At 52.0% G+C, this 14,736-nt stretch overlaps 1 protein-coding gene across 3 annotated transcripts in view; it reads right to left on the reverse strand.

Moving 5' to 3' along the window:
• MRAS (muscle RAS oncogene homolog) overlaps positions 1–14,447 on the reverse strand; it is a 57,699-nt gene extending 43,252 nt beyond the window's left edge. For 2 of the 3 annotated variants that reach the window (XM_069475399.1, XM_069475401.1), the window contains exon 1: positions 14,375–14,447. The gene's annotated coding sequence lies outside the window, so the exon portion shown is untranslated. Of the gene's footprint in view, positions 1–14,108; positions 14,153–14,374 lie in introns of those variants that run through there. The other variant, XM_069475400.1, reaches the window with a different exon arrangement.
• Positions 14,448–14,736: the final 289 nt, after the last annotated feature.

Raw genomic sequence — 14,736 nt, forward strand, 5'->3', positions numbered from 1 at the left:
CTGGGACAGACTGCTGAACAGGACACAGATCTGGTATTGGCGGGTGGTCCGCTGCACTGAGGACCAGGGAAGAAGCTGGGGGCACCAGGCAGCTCTGAAACCCTTATTTTCTATCCCCTCCGTCTGGGATCCTCTTCCCTGTACTGGTCCCTGCCCCAGCCCCAGCCCATCTCCTCGTGTCCCTACACACGAGCTGCTCCCCGCCCAGCCCAGGGCTGGCCCCTCACTTGGAACCCCTTGCCAAGGAGCTTGAGCTATGCAGACAGCCTGCAACCTTAGGCAAGTCATTTACCTTCTGTGCCTCCGTTTTCTCTTCTGTAAAAGTGGTGACAGTGGCAGCATTTGCCCCATGGTGGCTGTGAAAGGCTACATATATCTGCTTGGGTTCATATCTGCCACAGAGTGACTGCTCAATAAACACCCAGTTGTTACCATCAACGTCCTTTTTTGAAATCCATCCCAAGTCCTGCCCCCTACAAGAAGTCTCCCGGCTTCTCCAAAGCCCTTCTTGAGCTCCTTGAGCTCCCTGCAAATCAGCCAGTTCCACAGGAGACAGCTCAACACGATTCAGCCCCCACCACTCCCACCTGGAAGGCTCTCACACGATGTGCGTGCTATCTCAGCTGCCCGACTTCGCCTTGGAGGGCAGCACCCGTGTCCCAGCCTGCTGCGAATCCCTACAGCAATGCCCGAGGACAGCAAGCCCCCAAATGCTTGCTGACTGCATGACAGATGAGAGGCAAGCTCCTCAAAGACAGTTCCTCAAACATTCTCTTCTGCATCTTCCCAAGTAGTCAGGAGATGCTTGTTTACTAAATAGAATGCAAAAGACTCCAAACTGCTAGCAAACTCAGTGTTGAAATTTCTCCCTCTGGTCCTTAAATCCAGAAGTGTTCTCCATCATAAAACCTAGCCCCTCTCTGGGTGCCCTGTGGTTTTGGGGGGTATATCCTTGAAAACAAAAAAAACTAAGAGGCCACATGACATGAGAAAGGGCCCAGTTTTACCTGAGCCCAGAGAAAAACAATGTAGGAGCAGTAAACTGGGCGAGGAACCGGCGCTGGCCACCCTCCCCCAAGACACGCACATGCTCAGGCTGCACAGGACCTACACATCCAGTCACCGCTCCCAGAGCTCCTCCTGTGTGCCTGGTCCCGGGAACAGGGACACCAAGACAAATGAGCCCAGCCCAGCCCCAGTCCTGGGGCTCACTATGTGTGGAGTGGCAGTGGAGGGGAGGGAGACATAAGGCTATGGTACACAGGGCTATGGTACACAGGGCTAAGGAGTGTGGGAGCACAGGAGTGGGGGCATGGCACCCAGCTTAGGGGCACTGGGGAAGGCTTCCTAGTAGAGTTAATGCCAGAATGGAGTCTTGAAGGCCAAGTAGATATTAGCCACGCAAATAATAAGGACAGGTGTGTCCAAGATAAAGAATAGAAGCTGCAAAGGTATAAAGCAAGGAGGCATGAAAAAATCAAGGAGGAACAGTGTACTGCGAGCAACATGATGTGGCTGGAGTGTGAAATGTGTATGTGTGTATGGTGGTCGGGGTGGGTGGTAATGGTGGTGGGGATGAGGTTGCTATCGGCTCCCTGAGAACTAGGGATCTTCATCTTTGCATCCCTACACTAGGCACAGTGCCTGGCACACAGTGGCTGCTTAATAAGCATTGAATGATGACAAAACAAGTGCTCAAGGCTGCAGGGCTAGGCAGGGGAGGGTGCGACGGGCCTCACATGCACTGGGGGCCCTCAGACCCTCATCTACCCCACCCCAAGCACACATGGGAGCGCAACGTAGGCTTGCTGGATGGCTGCGCAATCAAACAGGATCCCCACGACTCTTTTTATGACCACACTGAGGTTAACCAGCAGGAAAAGCCCAGCGGAGACTGGATAAATGCACAGTACAAACTCCAGAAGCTCAGAGGGGAGGGGACTGGAAAGAGGTACAGGGCTGGGAGGGACAGGAGACCCAGGGGAGGGCCCCCTGGGCCACAAAGGCCAGAGGCTGGAACCTCTGGGGAGGGTTATCATCCCCATTTTACCAGTGGGCAGACAGAGGCAGAGATGTTAAGGTGTTGCCCAGGAGCACAGGTTAGTAAAGGGAAAGGCTGGGATTGGCACCGAGACCCGGCAAGCGGCAAAACTGAAACTGCCCCACTCACCACCCAGCGAGTCTACCAAGCCTGTGGATCTGAGTGGCTCTCAGAACTGAGGCGTTAACAAGGGCCTCAGTGTCTAAGGGGCCACACAGCCTTCCCAGCTCACCTGGTCCCCTGGCCTCTGGGGTCCCACCCCCGCCCCTACCAATGACAAGGGTGGGAGGAACGCAATCTAGGGGTAAGGGAAGGTTGTGGGCTCTGTGAGGGCACAGCTGCCATCAGGCTCCCAGTTTCCTTGACTGGCAGCTGAGGGAAGAGAGGAGGAAGTGGCTTTATTTTTAAATCCTTGTTCTCAGTCCCTGGGGGTCTATTAATATTGTCCTCAGTCTCACCTGCAGCTTTCCATAGGAATCTGCACACAATTGTGAAGGTCACGCTGGGGCCCCGCCACGGGGAGGGGAGCTCCCCACACTGAGGGCCCTCACCTCCCCCAGCCTGGCAGGCCGCTGTCCTGCCTGCTCCCCACTCTCACTCCGCTGAGCCCTCTGCTTGCACCAGCCCCTCATTGCTCCTTCCGGGCTGCTCAGGCCCAACCCTGCACAAACTGGACTCAGCCAGCGCCTGCCCCCACCAGCCAGGCCTCTTTCCCACCTTTCTGCCCTGAACTCTCTTACCCTTTCTCCCCCAGCAGCTCAAACATCCATTTACCTCAAATCTGCCGTGTGTGGCTTGCCCACCTCCGTGGCTCGCCTGGGGCCCCCTCCACCAGCGCCACCCCCCCCCCAGTGTGACCGCTCCTCAGCTCACCCCTGAGCACATCGTCCTCCTGAAAAGCTGCCCATGGGTGCCTGAAGCTCTCCCTCCTGACCACGGCATTCCAGGCCCTCCCTGAGCCACGCCAACACCCCTTACCCTCCCACAGCCCGAGCTCTGCTGGTGCCTAGTCCCCCGTCCTTGAGGACTGGGATGGTGCCCTGGCTGGGTGCCTGGAGCCCACAGGTACAGTCTGCCCATGAGTGTTTTCTCTGCCAGAACTGCTTCTCACCTGTTCTCTGCCTGTGACAACAGCCCCTCTTCTAAGGAGCAGCCTGCCTATTTTCCCCAGGAAGCCTTTCTTAAATAAACCCAGCCTCCGGAAGGGATTCCTTCCCCTGGGCCCTCTTCCACCTCCCGAGGCCTCCTTCCACGGGGCCACCTTGCTTCCATCTATGGAATGCCAGCCAGGTGGCAGGCGGCAGCCCAAGTGCCTTGCAGTCATTACTGCATTTGAAGACTCACGACATCTTACCAGGAGGCATTGTTTAGGTCCTTTGGGAACCATGCAGGTCGTCAAGAGGTTCTGTGGTTTGTCCAAGGCCATGCATCTCCATCTGCAAGTTTGACCACAAAGCGTCGTGTGTCCCTCTCCATCTCCCCTCAAATCTAGGAGCTGGGTGTTGCTTTACTGTCATATCCCCCTGATAGAGTGGATGGCGGCTGAGCGCCAGGCCTCATCTTCTTCACCTCTGGGCACCCTAGAGCGGACACAACTTTCTGCACAGAGACGCCCCAGGTGCCTGCTGTCTAGGAGCCAGCTAGGAGCCGGCTTGCGTGGACGGTGTGGGCACTCTTTTGGGGCCACACAGGGCCTATAGGAGTGGGGTGGCAGCCCTCATAAGGGAGACACCATGGAAGGAGGCCCACTGGACACACACGGGCACCAGCCCAGCAGGAGAAGCAGCGACAACAAGGAGTCCTTCCTTGCTACCCGCACTCCCAGAGCACTGAGCCCCCCACCGGCGCCCAGAGCCCAGATCCGTGACCATCCCTGCCTTCTGAGCTGGGGGTGCCACACCCAGCCCCCATATGGCTACAGGGCAAACTCTTCTCACATTGCCGTTCTCGAAGGTGGGTCTGTGTGGAGCTAAACAGAGCACAAACTCCACTGGTTGTGCCCTAGGCTGCCCCAGCCCAGAGCTGCCCACCTCATGGAATTCACAGCCTTCCACCAGCCCCCTTTGGTAAGTGGCCCAGGAGAAGGGCAGGGGTGGCGACAGAGAGGAAGAGAAGGCAATCAGCAGCCTTCCTGTGAGATGGATGCTTCTTGCCAGGGCAAAGTCTTCCTCTAGTAGCACAAAGAAGGACTCGAGAACAAAATTCACATCCCAGACTCACACGTTGGCAGAGGCCAGGTGGACAAATGAGAGAGAGGGGCCTACAGGCAACAGGGAGCAGTGGGGCCTGTGGCAAACGGGAGGCCACTGTGACCCTGCACTAGCTGGCTGCTGTGCCATGAGAAGGTCTCAACTGGGTTCTCATCTAGTCTAGATTTTTAAATAGCAGCCAGAAGTCTGAGTTTTTATGTGAAAACTCCTGATTTTTAAATACTGGCCACCAATTTAAAAGTTTCACACACTGTATAAGCCAAACAAATCAGGCCTCTAGCCCTACCCCTGGCCTGCTTGAGCACACACGCATCCGAGAGGTGTGGCCGCCCCATGGCAGAGCAGAGCGGGCTTTGGCCACAGGAGGTGCTAGCGGAAGGGACACTGAGGAGGGCAGCCCAGCACTCTTGAGGGGAAGGCGTACAGCCCACCCGGGAGTGTATCAGAGCCCAGGAGGTGGAGGGCAAAGAGGCACATTCAGAAAGAAACATTGGTTTGATTTGTTTTCATCATTTATGTTCAAGATGTTAAACACCATTGATGAAGAATGTGAAAATTTTGATGCTTGTCCAAAAATAGGAAAGAAACAGGGTTTAGGCTCTTCCCTAAGGTGAAGAGAGGTGATCTAATCTCCACTGTTAAAGAGTAACCAGGCTGCAGAGAGACAGACTGGAGTCAAATAAAAGGGAAACTTCCTGAAAACGAGGTGGGCATGGTGATGAGTGTGGGACTTTCCTCTGCGAAAGCCTGTGAAGCAGACGCTGGAGGGAGGACAGGCCACCTGGCTCTGGAGTGGCGAACAGGGCTGGAGGCAGGGTGGGATGACTTCTCAGGGACCCTTCCAAATCCAGGATTTTAAGCCCACTGAGCTGGAAAGGCAGGAGGCCACGCTTTACATCTCTTTCCCCAGGCCCTAAATGGCCGCTGAGTTCTTCCTGCCCGCCTAATGAGCCTGGCCAGGCCAGGCCGCTGCCGTTGCCAGAGCAGCAGCAAAGGCAGAGCTGGCGACCGCTCCGTTCCCAGGGGCAGGGCCCATCCGAAAGCCGGTATTGGCTGGGGAGCCAGCCTCCCACCCCTCTGCTTCCCACATACAGCACTTTTGTAAAAAGGCATGAATCAAAGCATTTGCCTCTCTGCTAGCTGTATAACCTTGGGCAAATTAAAAACCTCTCTGTGCAAAATTATTGTTGGTGGGTGTGTGAATGAAAATAAAATCTTATGCCCCCCCCTCCCCAGCTGACTAAATGGACCCCCTCTTGGCCAAGCGGATACCCTAAAACTGAGTTGCTGGCCACAAGAAGGGAGGTCAGACATGCCTCATCATGTCCCTCTCTGTTCTTGGAGACATCCTTTGTAAAGCATTAACAGGCCTAAAGCTGTGCAAGACAAAGCTTAAACCACATGTCCTCAATTTACCCATATACCAGACCACATACCTGGTGGCTTGCCTCTGATTAACAGATTTCCTTATCTTAACTTAAAACATTCCAGGCCTTTAGACAAAGCTTTATGTCCTTAACCAATTACAAATCAAAGAGTCTTTAAACCCACCTTTAACCTGTAAGCCCCCACTTTGAGATGTCCCACCTTTTAGGACCAAACCAATGTACGCCTTCCATGTATTGATATACGACTTTACATTAATTCCTGTCTCCCTGAAATGTATAAAATCAAACTGTAACCCAACCACAGCAAGTCCATTTGCTCGAGGCTGACATAGAGAAGGTGCTCAATTAATATTTGTTGATCTGCATCATTTCTAATCCTCACAGTTACTCTGCAAAATGTTCTAACAGGAAAGGAAAAAACCAACATGTGGGTTTGCTCTGGTCATTAGGCAAGAAGGCCTGACTTAAGAATTTGATCTAGGCCAGGCACAGTGGCTCACACCTGTAATCCTAGCACTCTGGGAGGCTGAGGTGGAGGATCACTTATAGTCAGGAGTTTGAGACCAGCCTGAGCAAGAGCGAGACCCCCATCTCTACTAAAAATAGAAAAATTAGCTGGCTGTCATGGTGCATGCCTGTAGTCCCAGCTACTCGGGAGGCTGAGGCAGGAGGATAACTTGAGCCCAGGAAGTTTCAGGTTGCTGTGAGCTATGATGGCTCCACTGCACTCCACCTGGAGCAATAGAGCAAGACTCTGACTCAACAAAAAAAAAAAAAAAAAGGAATTTGATCTAGCTAGTAATAATGATAGTTTAATAATCCCATAGCTTCTTCTGGTTCTTACTATAGGTAACAGAGTAGGCCTAGGGTGTACAATTCTTGTTTAGACAAGCTCTTTAATGGTCCTTTTCAGATGTATTAATAAAAGGGTAGCCCATAGCCTAGCACAGATGTCATCATTGTTCTGCAATCAAAAGTAATGGAAATTTGGAGTTTTGGGAAGGTCTGGGGGAAAGTGTCCAGGAAAACTGGTCCCTGGAAAATGGCAGTAAACTAGGTTTGAGGAGACAGCCACGGAGTAATTCTCCAAGGGTGTGACCAAGCAAGGGGAGGATATCTGACATTCAGTTTTAACTTCTGCCCTGTTTCGAGTGCTTGGTGAAAGCCTGTTACATACAAGAGCAACAGCTTAATGGGGCTTAGGGAATGAGGGTGCCAAGCCTAGTATATGTGCATGGGGCGAAGGGACAGCTGACCCTGGACACCAGATGGCCAGTGGGCACAGTCCCCACCCTGAAATTCTGAAAAATACTGCAGATGGGGAGAGTTTGCACCAACACTTGGGCAATTTTTTAAGAAAATAAATGATAACCTCAGAGAACTTCTACAAGGAGAAAATCCTTTGGGAAGAATTAAGAATGTGGGGGAATGCACCTCCCCTTTCCATATACGTGGGATGAGGGCTTGAGCCAGCATAGCTGCACTAGAGAAGGAACGGGCACAGCGGGTGGCTGGGACATGCCCCCTTATGGGTAAGGAAGAAGAGGCTCACAGAGGTGGGGACTCACTGAAGGTCAAAAGACAACAGGGAGTGGGACAGGAATTGCAGGAGGGGTCCTTCAGGAAGGGAGGATGGAGAGTCCCTGAGGCCCCCAGGCTGCTGCCAATTCTGCAGCCAGACTAGGTGGCCCCAGATCCCTCCCTGCCTGAACACCAGGCGCTGGCTGGCGGATACCCTGCTCGGGGCAAGGGCTGTCCCACCCTCTCCTTCAGCACAAAGGGGCTCTCCTAGCCCTCCACCCATCTTTCCTATTCACCCACACCAACCCTAAATAGAAAAAGTCCCTGTTACATGCTCTCTTAGAATGGCTATTTTGTTGAAGTGCCAAGTGACCTGCTCCTCCTGCTCCCCCATTCTATCCCTCCAGCCATCCCCAGTTGGAGTCCATAAATAAAACAAAGGCTTTGTTTCTTTATTTTGATTTCCTCCTAAAATCTCAAACATGCAGGAAACACCCACCCAGCCCCAGATAAGTGGACTCAGGCAGCTGTCCACTGTGGGTGGGTGGGGCCGGGCCAGCGAGTGTGGGCGGCGGGAAGGCTGTGATGCCAGCTGGCCTGAGCTGCCTGGGAGCGCCAACAAGCACCTGACCTCTCCTGGGCCAGACTTCCTTAGTGGGAAAAGAAGGGCTTGGGCATGAGAAGCGCTAGGCCTTCCAGCCATCTGCCCAAGGAAGCTCGACCTGAGGAATGTGGGCATAGAAGGGAGGCTGAAGAGATATATCTGAGATATATCTGATACAAGTCTTTTTTAAGGGCTCCACCCTTCTTCCATCATCTCTGGTCACAATAAAGCAGGCATTGAAAGAAGACCATGATAGAGGCTTCCCAAAGGGGACCAGCCAAGAAAGAAGGCTCTGCCTCTGCCTCCCAACCTTGGGCCAACACTTCCAGTGGAGTTAAAATATAAAGGAGTGAATTTGTGGGTTATTTGAAAAGCGGGAATTTTCAAGAAGGTATGCTGAAATTCTAAAGAATAAAAAGAAAAACATGCTAAGCTGAACTAAAATTAATTGTGCTTTTGAAATGAATATATAATGCTTTTATACATTTCATTTTATATTTTGAGAACCTGTCCCCAACGCCCCTCCCAAAATGGTCAGCTCCTAAAGGGGTGGGTGGGCCATCTGAGTCCATCACACTCCAGCAATCTCTAGCCAGCTCCCCGTGCCCACAAAAACTGTTGTTTTTAATTTGTGCACTTGGTATAATAGGGACAGCCTAACACATTGTGTGTATAGTAGGTTGTTTCTAAACCCAAACTTGCCTTTTAGAAGTGGGCCTGTAAACATAACACATGTATAATCAAACAGGCATTGGTTTTCTCATACGTTTAGCTGCCTTCATTGGCACTGCTTCTATTGCAAGACGAGCCCAACAAAGCAGGTCCTTCTGTGGGCTCCGGGCTCCCAGCCCCTGCTGGCTTTGCAGCAACGCCATCTGAGTGAGGGAAGAGAACCCGGCGGTGTTATTCTTTGCTGGCATCTCAGGGACAGAAAACATTTCAAGTCCTTCTTGACACTTAAGAGGACTTGGGGATCCTCTCAGGTCCTCATGTTCTATTGTGAAACTAGTTCCATAATAATCTTGATCCCCAATCGTGACTCACTGAAAATGGGCTCTGCCTGGGTAAGGCAGGCCTTTCCAGAAGTTTTTGAGTCTTTGCTACACAGCTCTAAAAAGCAGTACTTTGCTCACTGCTCGTTTTAACTGGAGCCAAGCTACGTGCAAATGGGATCATGCCAGGCTCTAGCTCAGGAGCCGATCAGGGGGTGGAAAGGAGAAGGCTGCACACAGTTGAGTGAGAAACTGGGTGCTGTCGTCAGGGAGCCATTCTAGCCTCTGCAGCTGCAGAGCTGGCTCTCCCGCCTCACTCCTGCTTGGAGGAGAGAAGGACCCGGTACCAGGCACCTGGCTCTTCTGTGAAAGCTGCGGGAAGGGAAAGCTGGAGCAGGTGAAGCTAGAGATTAGAAAGTACTCTGTCCTGCTTTAGTCTCCTTATATCAAAGTAGTGCTATACTCTAGAATATAAAATGTATTTTGTTGAAGATTGTTTCAGATGAGCTGCTTACCAAATTGTCATCTAATTATAAAGAGAATCATGTTTTCTCTGTCTTTCAAATACACAAATCTACCATTTAAATTACAGTTCAGTTTGGGCAGCTATGACTAAACTATACTCTGCAGCCTGGCCTGAACCCACAATGATCAAGGCGGGTGTTTGTGAGGGTGGATGAACTTCTCTGAAAAAGGTCGCTGCCAAAAATGCACACTCGTCCGACTCCCCCGTGGCCTCTCCCCAGCGTGGTCAGAAACAGCAAAAGGCTCTTCAATCAACAACCTCGAGGGGGGCCCCGCTGGCATCTTCATTGAATTAGCTGAGGACATGAGGCCCAAAGAGAGAGCCAACCATGGAAACTCAGGAGCAAGGCTCCCAGAGCCCAGCACAGGGAGTCCAAAGCAACCAGGCCAAATGACCAGGGATCCGTTGTTAAGTTCTGCTCTAGCATGGAAAGGATCAAGCATAGACAAAATGGTCATGTCTGTTCATTTTGGGTAACGAGTACAAGGTATTTGTTATATTATCCTTTACATATTTTTTCTTTTTCAAAATAAAGTGCACAAATGATTTAGGGGTTCATAGTTGACTATAAGATGACTGCCATCTAGGCACTCTGCCTCTTTGTCCTCCAGCCAAATCTGCACCTCTGTGGCTTCAGCTGCCTCACTGGTGCGCGTCCACAGGCTGCTCCATCCCCTCCCCTCCTGAGCCTTTGCCCCATGGCAGCACTGACTATGTACAGCCATACCCCCATGGGATATGTCCCATAAGCACTGGGACAGAAGGGACCATGTCATTTTGGTCATTCAGTTCTGGGGACAGCACAATGTAACAGAAGGAACATGTGCTCCAGGAACAGACAGACCTTGGTCAGACCCCTTCCTGGCTCTGCGTCTCTCAGGGTACAACTGTGGGTGACCTACTTAACCCCCCTGAGCCTCAGTTCCCACAGCTATAAAAGGCTAACAGCACCTAACAAAATTGTTGTGAGGCTTACAGACAGCAGATGTAAAGTGCATGGTACAGGGCCAGCCCAACAGTCCTTGCTGAAGGAAAGTAGGATGGATGGATGAGTGGATGGGTGGGTGGACGGGAGGAAGGAAGGAAGGACATACATAAGGGCTGTCTTTAAGCCATGACATTTGAGGAGCAGTTGAAGAAAGTAAAGCTGCTCATGCTGGAGAAGAGCAAGACTGTCAAAGGTTCATGGGGGATGGATCCAGTGGGACAGGTTAAGGGGAGAAAGGAAAGAACTTCACAGGGATAAAAGATTCCCCAAATGGAGTGGGCCGACTTGAAGGGCAGCAAGTGCTCATCTCTAGAAGCAGAAGTTAAAGATCCACCCTTAACAGGCTGTCACGGAAGGAGGGACTCCCCTGTTAAAATTTCTCCTTGAGCCTTTCTTTACTCAGGAGTCGCTTTCCCATCTTGGCCACATTTGTCTGCTACTGTACTAATACCAGCTTAATCTGAAAATCACCATACTTTTTAAATTCTTTCTTTAGCCTTAATCTGCGTAAAATATTCATTTAAAAAAACCAGGTTTGATGTGATGCCTATATTTTTTATAACACATATTATATAAACCAGTATATAACTATTAAAATGAAAGATCCTGTCTGTGTCTCACCTAAAATTATCTCCCTCACTACTATGAGAAATGTGCTCTACTGGGTGTGAATCTAGGCTGAATACACTCGAGGGGCCCTTCTCAGTCTAGGATTCTGTAACCTGAAGTTTGCTTGAATACTGATAATGCTCTTCATTCTTACAGTCCTTTTTGGTCTCCCAAGCACATTTTCATCTAATCCCCATGACAACCCTGAGGGCTGGGCAGAGAAGTTGCAGGATGGAGCCTGGGGCCATGTAGCACACCCAACCCAAGCCCTACAGATAGTCACAGAGGGCCAAAGCTCAGAGCTCCCACTCTCCACCCCACCCTCCTTTGTTCCACCACTAGATGCTGCACAGCCAGATTCATTCTTGGTGCTCTCCAAAACCTTACTAGCAACAAAATCATGATGTGTTATCCATCAAGGTAGCCTGATGCCAGGTGTACAGCCCTCTGAGACCTCAGCAACTGGTGATGACCTACCTTGTCATTTGGACATCTGGACATCAGTGCTATCTGAAGCAGGAGGTAGCACTGCTGCCCTCTGTCAGAGCTCCACAGGACTAACCTGCTGGCTGACTGCACAGGCTGAGCAATGATAACTGTCCCACTCTATCTGCATCCTTGATCTCTGCCTCTGCCTGCTCAGGCAGCCCTGGAGTGGCATACTGGCTTGGCTGGACAACAAGGCCACAGAATAGATCCTCAATGAACATTAGGGAAGTCACGTGCCTTTAGACCAGAGTTGGCTAACCTGGGATCCAGGGCTGGTTTTTAGAGCTCCACGAATCCCTTGAATTATAAGCCCAACTTTGTATGTCGAACATTTTTTTCTGGGCTTCTCATTGGCATATTAAAGAGGCTGTGACCCAAAAAGGTAGACGCCATCACTCTCAACTCTGGAAACGCAGCCGTCTTGGCTACCTGCTGCATGCAAGAACTTGCTGGAAGTGGCACTAATATCCCATTCCTGTGTACAGAGATCTCACAAAAGTGAGTACATCTTTGGGAGACCTGAGCTCTGCTTAACCTTACTGTTGCTTGGATTTTGTTACTTGCAGCCAAAAGCATCCCCACTGATTCAGCACTATAAGGCCTCATCCAAGACGAGGGTGCAGGGCCTCAGAGTCCACAAACAAAATTTCTCCCAAAGCTTGAATTCTCTGCTCAGTCACTAGAAAATAGGTACCTGCCAGATACCCCAGGTCACAGGGAACTCCCCCAGATCCTTCTTTTTTCCCATCCCCAGACAAGGGTGACTGAACCTTATAGCTGGCTGAATGCCTGCCCTGGGCTGGCCGGTACAGAGCCTCTGGAACTCAATGTACACCCTCTGGACACTTGAGAACATTCTGGCTTTGCACAAGAACATATTCCCACTTAGTTCACATGATTATGGTTTGTACAAACAACACAATGCTCATGAGCAGGTGCCAATCGCTTGCGGGAGACATACTCTGGGGGCATTTCGTTGGTAGAACAGATTACAATGATTACATCAGATGTAAAATTTAAAATGGAGGCCATATTCCCCTGACAACTCACTGGATCCAAGAGGCTGGTCAACATGGAATTCTGACTAAGGTTAGGACCAGTCACCCCAGGGGCTCAATTTATCAGAGTCCATCAGTCTTTCCTGGTTCCAGATGACCACTCAAGCTCATGAACCAACCCAGGGGTAACTTTATAAGTAACTTTATAAGTAGCTCAGATTAACTGAAAGTATGAAATACCTGTGGCTAGAGCTAATGATAAAGCAAAAGTTAAACCTGTCACAAAAATGTCTTATTACATGAAAATATAAATGAAAAACATAAACTGTCTTTTTCAGGAGCAAAGGTGACAACCCTGAAAAATAATCACTTGCGTCACCAGGCCTTGACTACCCCTCCATAAGGAAATGTCAAGGTCACATCTAGGGGAGCAGTCTCCACTAGAGCACAGGTTGGCAGACCTCGAAAACCCCAGAGCATCAAAGCCCCATGCCTCCCACCCTGGCAGAGAAAGGACAAACTATACCATCAACCACAGAGAAGCTAACTGGCTTCTGGGCAGTATGAACAGACCCAAGGGTGAAAACCATTGCCTGGAACATTTTCAGCCCCGGTCAGCAGAGACATGAGATTTACAGGAAATTAGGAGGTTTACAAAATGTTAGCAGCTCAAGTTTCTTCCTTGGGAAAAGAAGCAGGAGAAACTCTAAGAACTGTCTCCGGGAAAGTGCTTTGTTCACTGCTAAGCCTCTGACACCAGTTATTAATAACCACAGTTCACTACCTCACACTTCAGCCCACCAGTGAATGTCTACAGCAAATGCTGTGTTATAAAGCATAATACAGGCTGCACTAGAGCCTTCAAGCCCAGGACAGCCAGACCCTCACAACAGGGGCCAGGACAGCTACATGGCCAAAAGCAAGAGTTGTTGACCCTTTCTTGTCGCAGTTCTTCCACCCTTTATAATAATAAAACCTTTCTGGAGGCATTTTGTCAAATGATGAACAAATCCACTTCAAGTGCTACGGGCTTTGTAAGCCCTGCTGGCTGCTGTTAATACAGCGGGGCTTCAGGGCTTTTAAGTCACATTTCCTTCTTGCTCCTGGTGCCAGGCAATCCTCTGGAGGCCACAGTTCTGAGCCTTGTCAGTCACCCTCTCTGGTCAGGCCCAGGACAGAATGAGTCCTGCAGAAGCCAGAATCACTCTAGCCCAAGAAAGTGCCCTACCAGCAGGGGCCCACGGGGGAGGAGGGCCAATCCCGGAGCTCTACATCAAGGCCACAATGAAGTGGTCTTTGTCCACCTCTCCAGCCTCCACGGTGCCCCAGGCCAGCACAGACCTCAGCTCCAGCCACAGAGTTCAACTGGGCCTGCAGTGGGGATCCCACGACGCCTCGTATTCCCTATCTCAGCGCTGACCACGCTGGGTTGTCACTCAGTTTGCGCCCCTGCCTTCCCCGCGGAGCAAGACTGGCACTGTGACTGACACACAGTTCGATGTATGAGCCCAGGCCCTAGTTGTGACCAGAGCCCCAGCTCCCCAAACCCTCAGCGATGGGTTGTTTATGAAGCAGGCTGCCATTTATTATTCAGATAAATTTGACAACTCCCTGGCGGATCCCTGCCCCCGTTAACGCCATCTTAAACGGGGAAAAGAGACCCCCCACTCTTGCCCCAGTCCTGCCGCCCATCTCCCCTACAGGTCCCCGCCAGGGCAGCCAACGAACCCAAGGGTGATTACCATGAAAGGGTCTTTTTGAGCGGTGAGCAGGCCCTCCCCACCGGGACCTCGGTTGTGGCCGGTTTTCCGTTGTCGCACCGTTACTCTGGAGCACGCGATGGGGGCAAAAGGCCACGAACAGCCAGTTCCAGGGCGCACCACGCGCTCGGAGAGCGCGGCCGAGCTCGGGGGGCGGCCACACCTCCCGCCCCGGAACAAAGCACCGGCCCGGGCAGGGGGAGGCGCGGCGGTGCTCCCTCCCTTCCCAGGGCTGCCGGACCACTCACCTCGCGCTCCCGCCCCGGCTCGGCTCCGGCCCTCAGGTCGCCTCCTCCATGCTCGCGCGGGTGAGGAGGTAGCGCCGCGCCAGCCGGGGCCCACGGCAGCCTGACTGACGGCTACCCGCCAGCCGGCCGCCGGCCGCTCCGGCCCGTCCCCGCCCCGGCGCCTCCTTAAAGCGACCGCGCACCCCGCGCGCGCCCTGAGCGCCCGGCGCGCCGCGCATTCCTTATATTGCCACAGCGCCTGCTAAAAATAGAGCGCTGCGGCGGGCGCGGGGGGAGCCCAGTTCGGGCGCCTGGACCCCGCGGCTCCGCGTGCACCCCGTCCCCCGGGACGCGAGCCCTGCGAAGTCCGGCCCACCCGCGCC

The sequence above is a fragment of the Eulemur rufifrons genome, chromosome 7 (genome assembly GCF_041146395.1).
Source record: "Eulemur rufifrons isolate Redbay chromosome 7, OSU_ERuf_1, whole genome shotgun sequence".
NCBI lineage: Eukaryota > Metazoa > Chordata > Mammalia > Primates > Lemuridae > Eulemur > Eulemur rufifrons.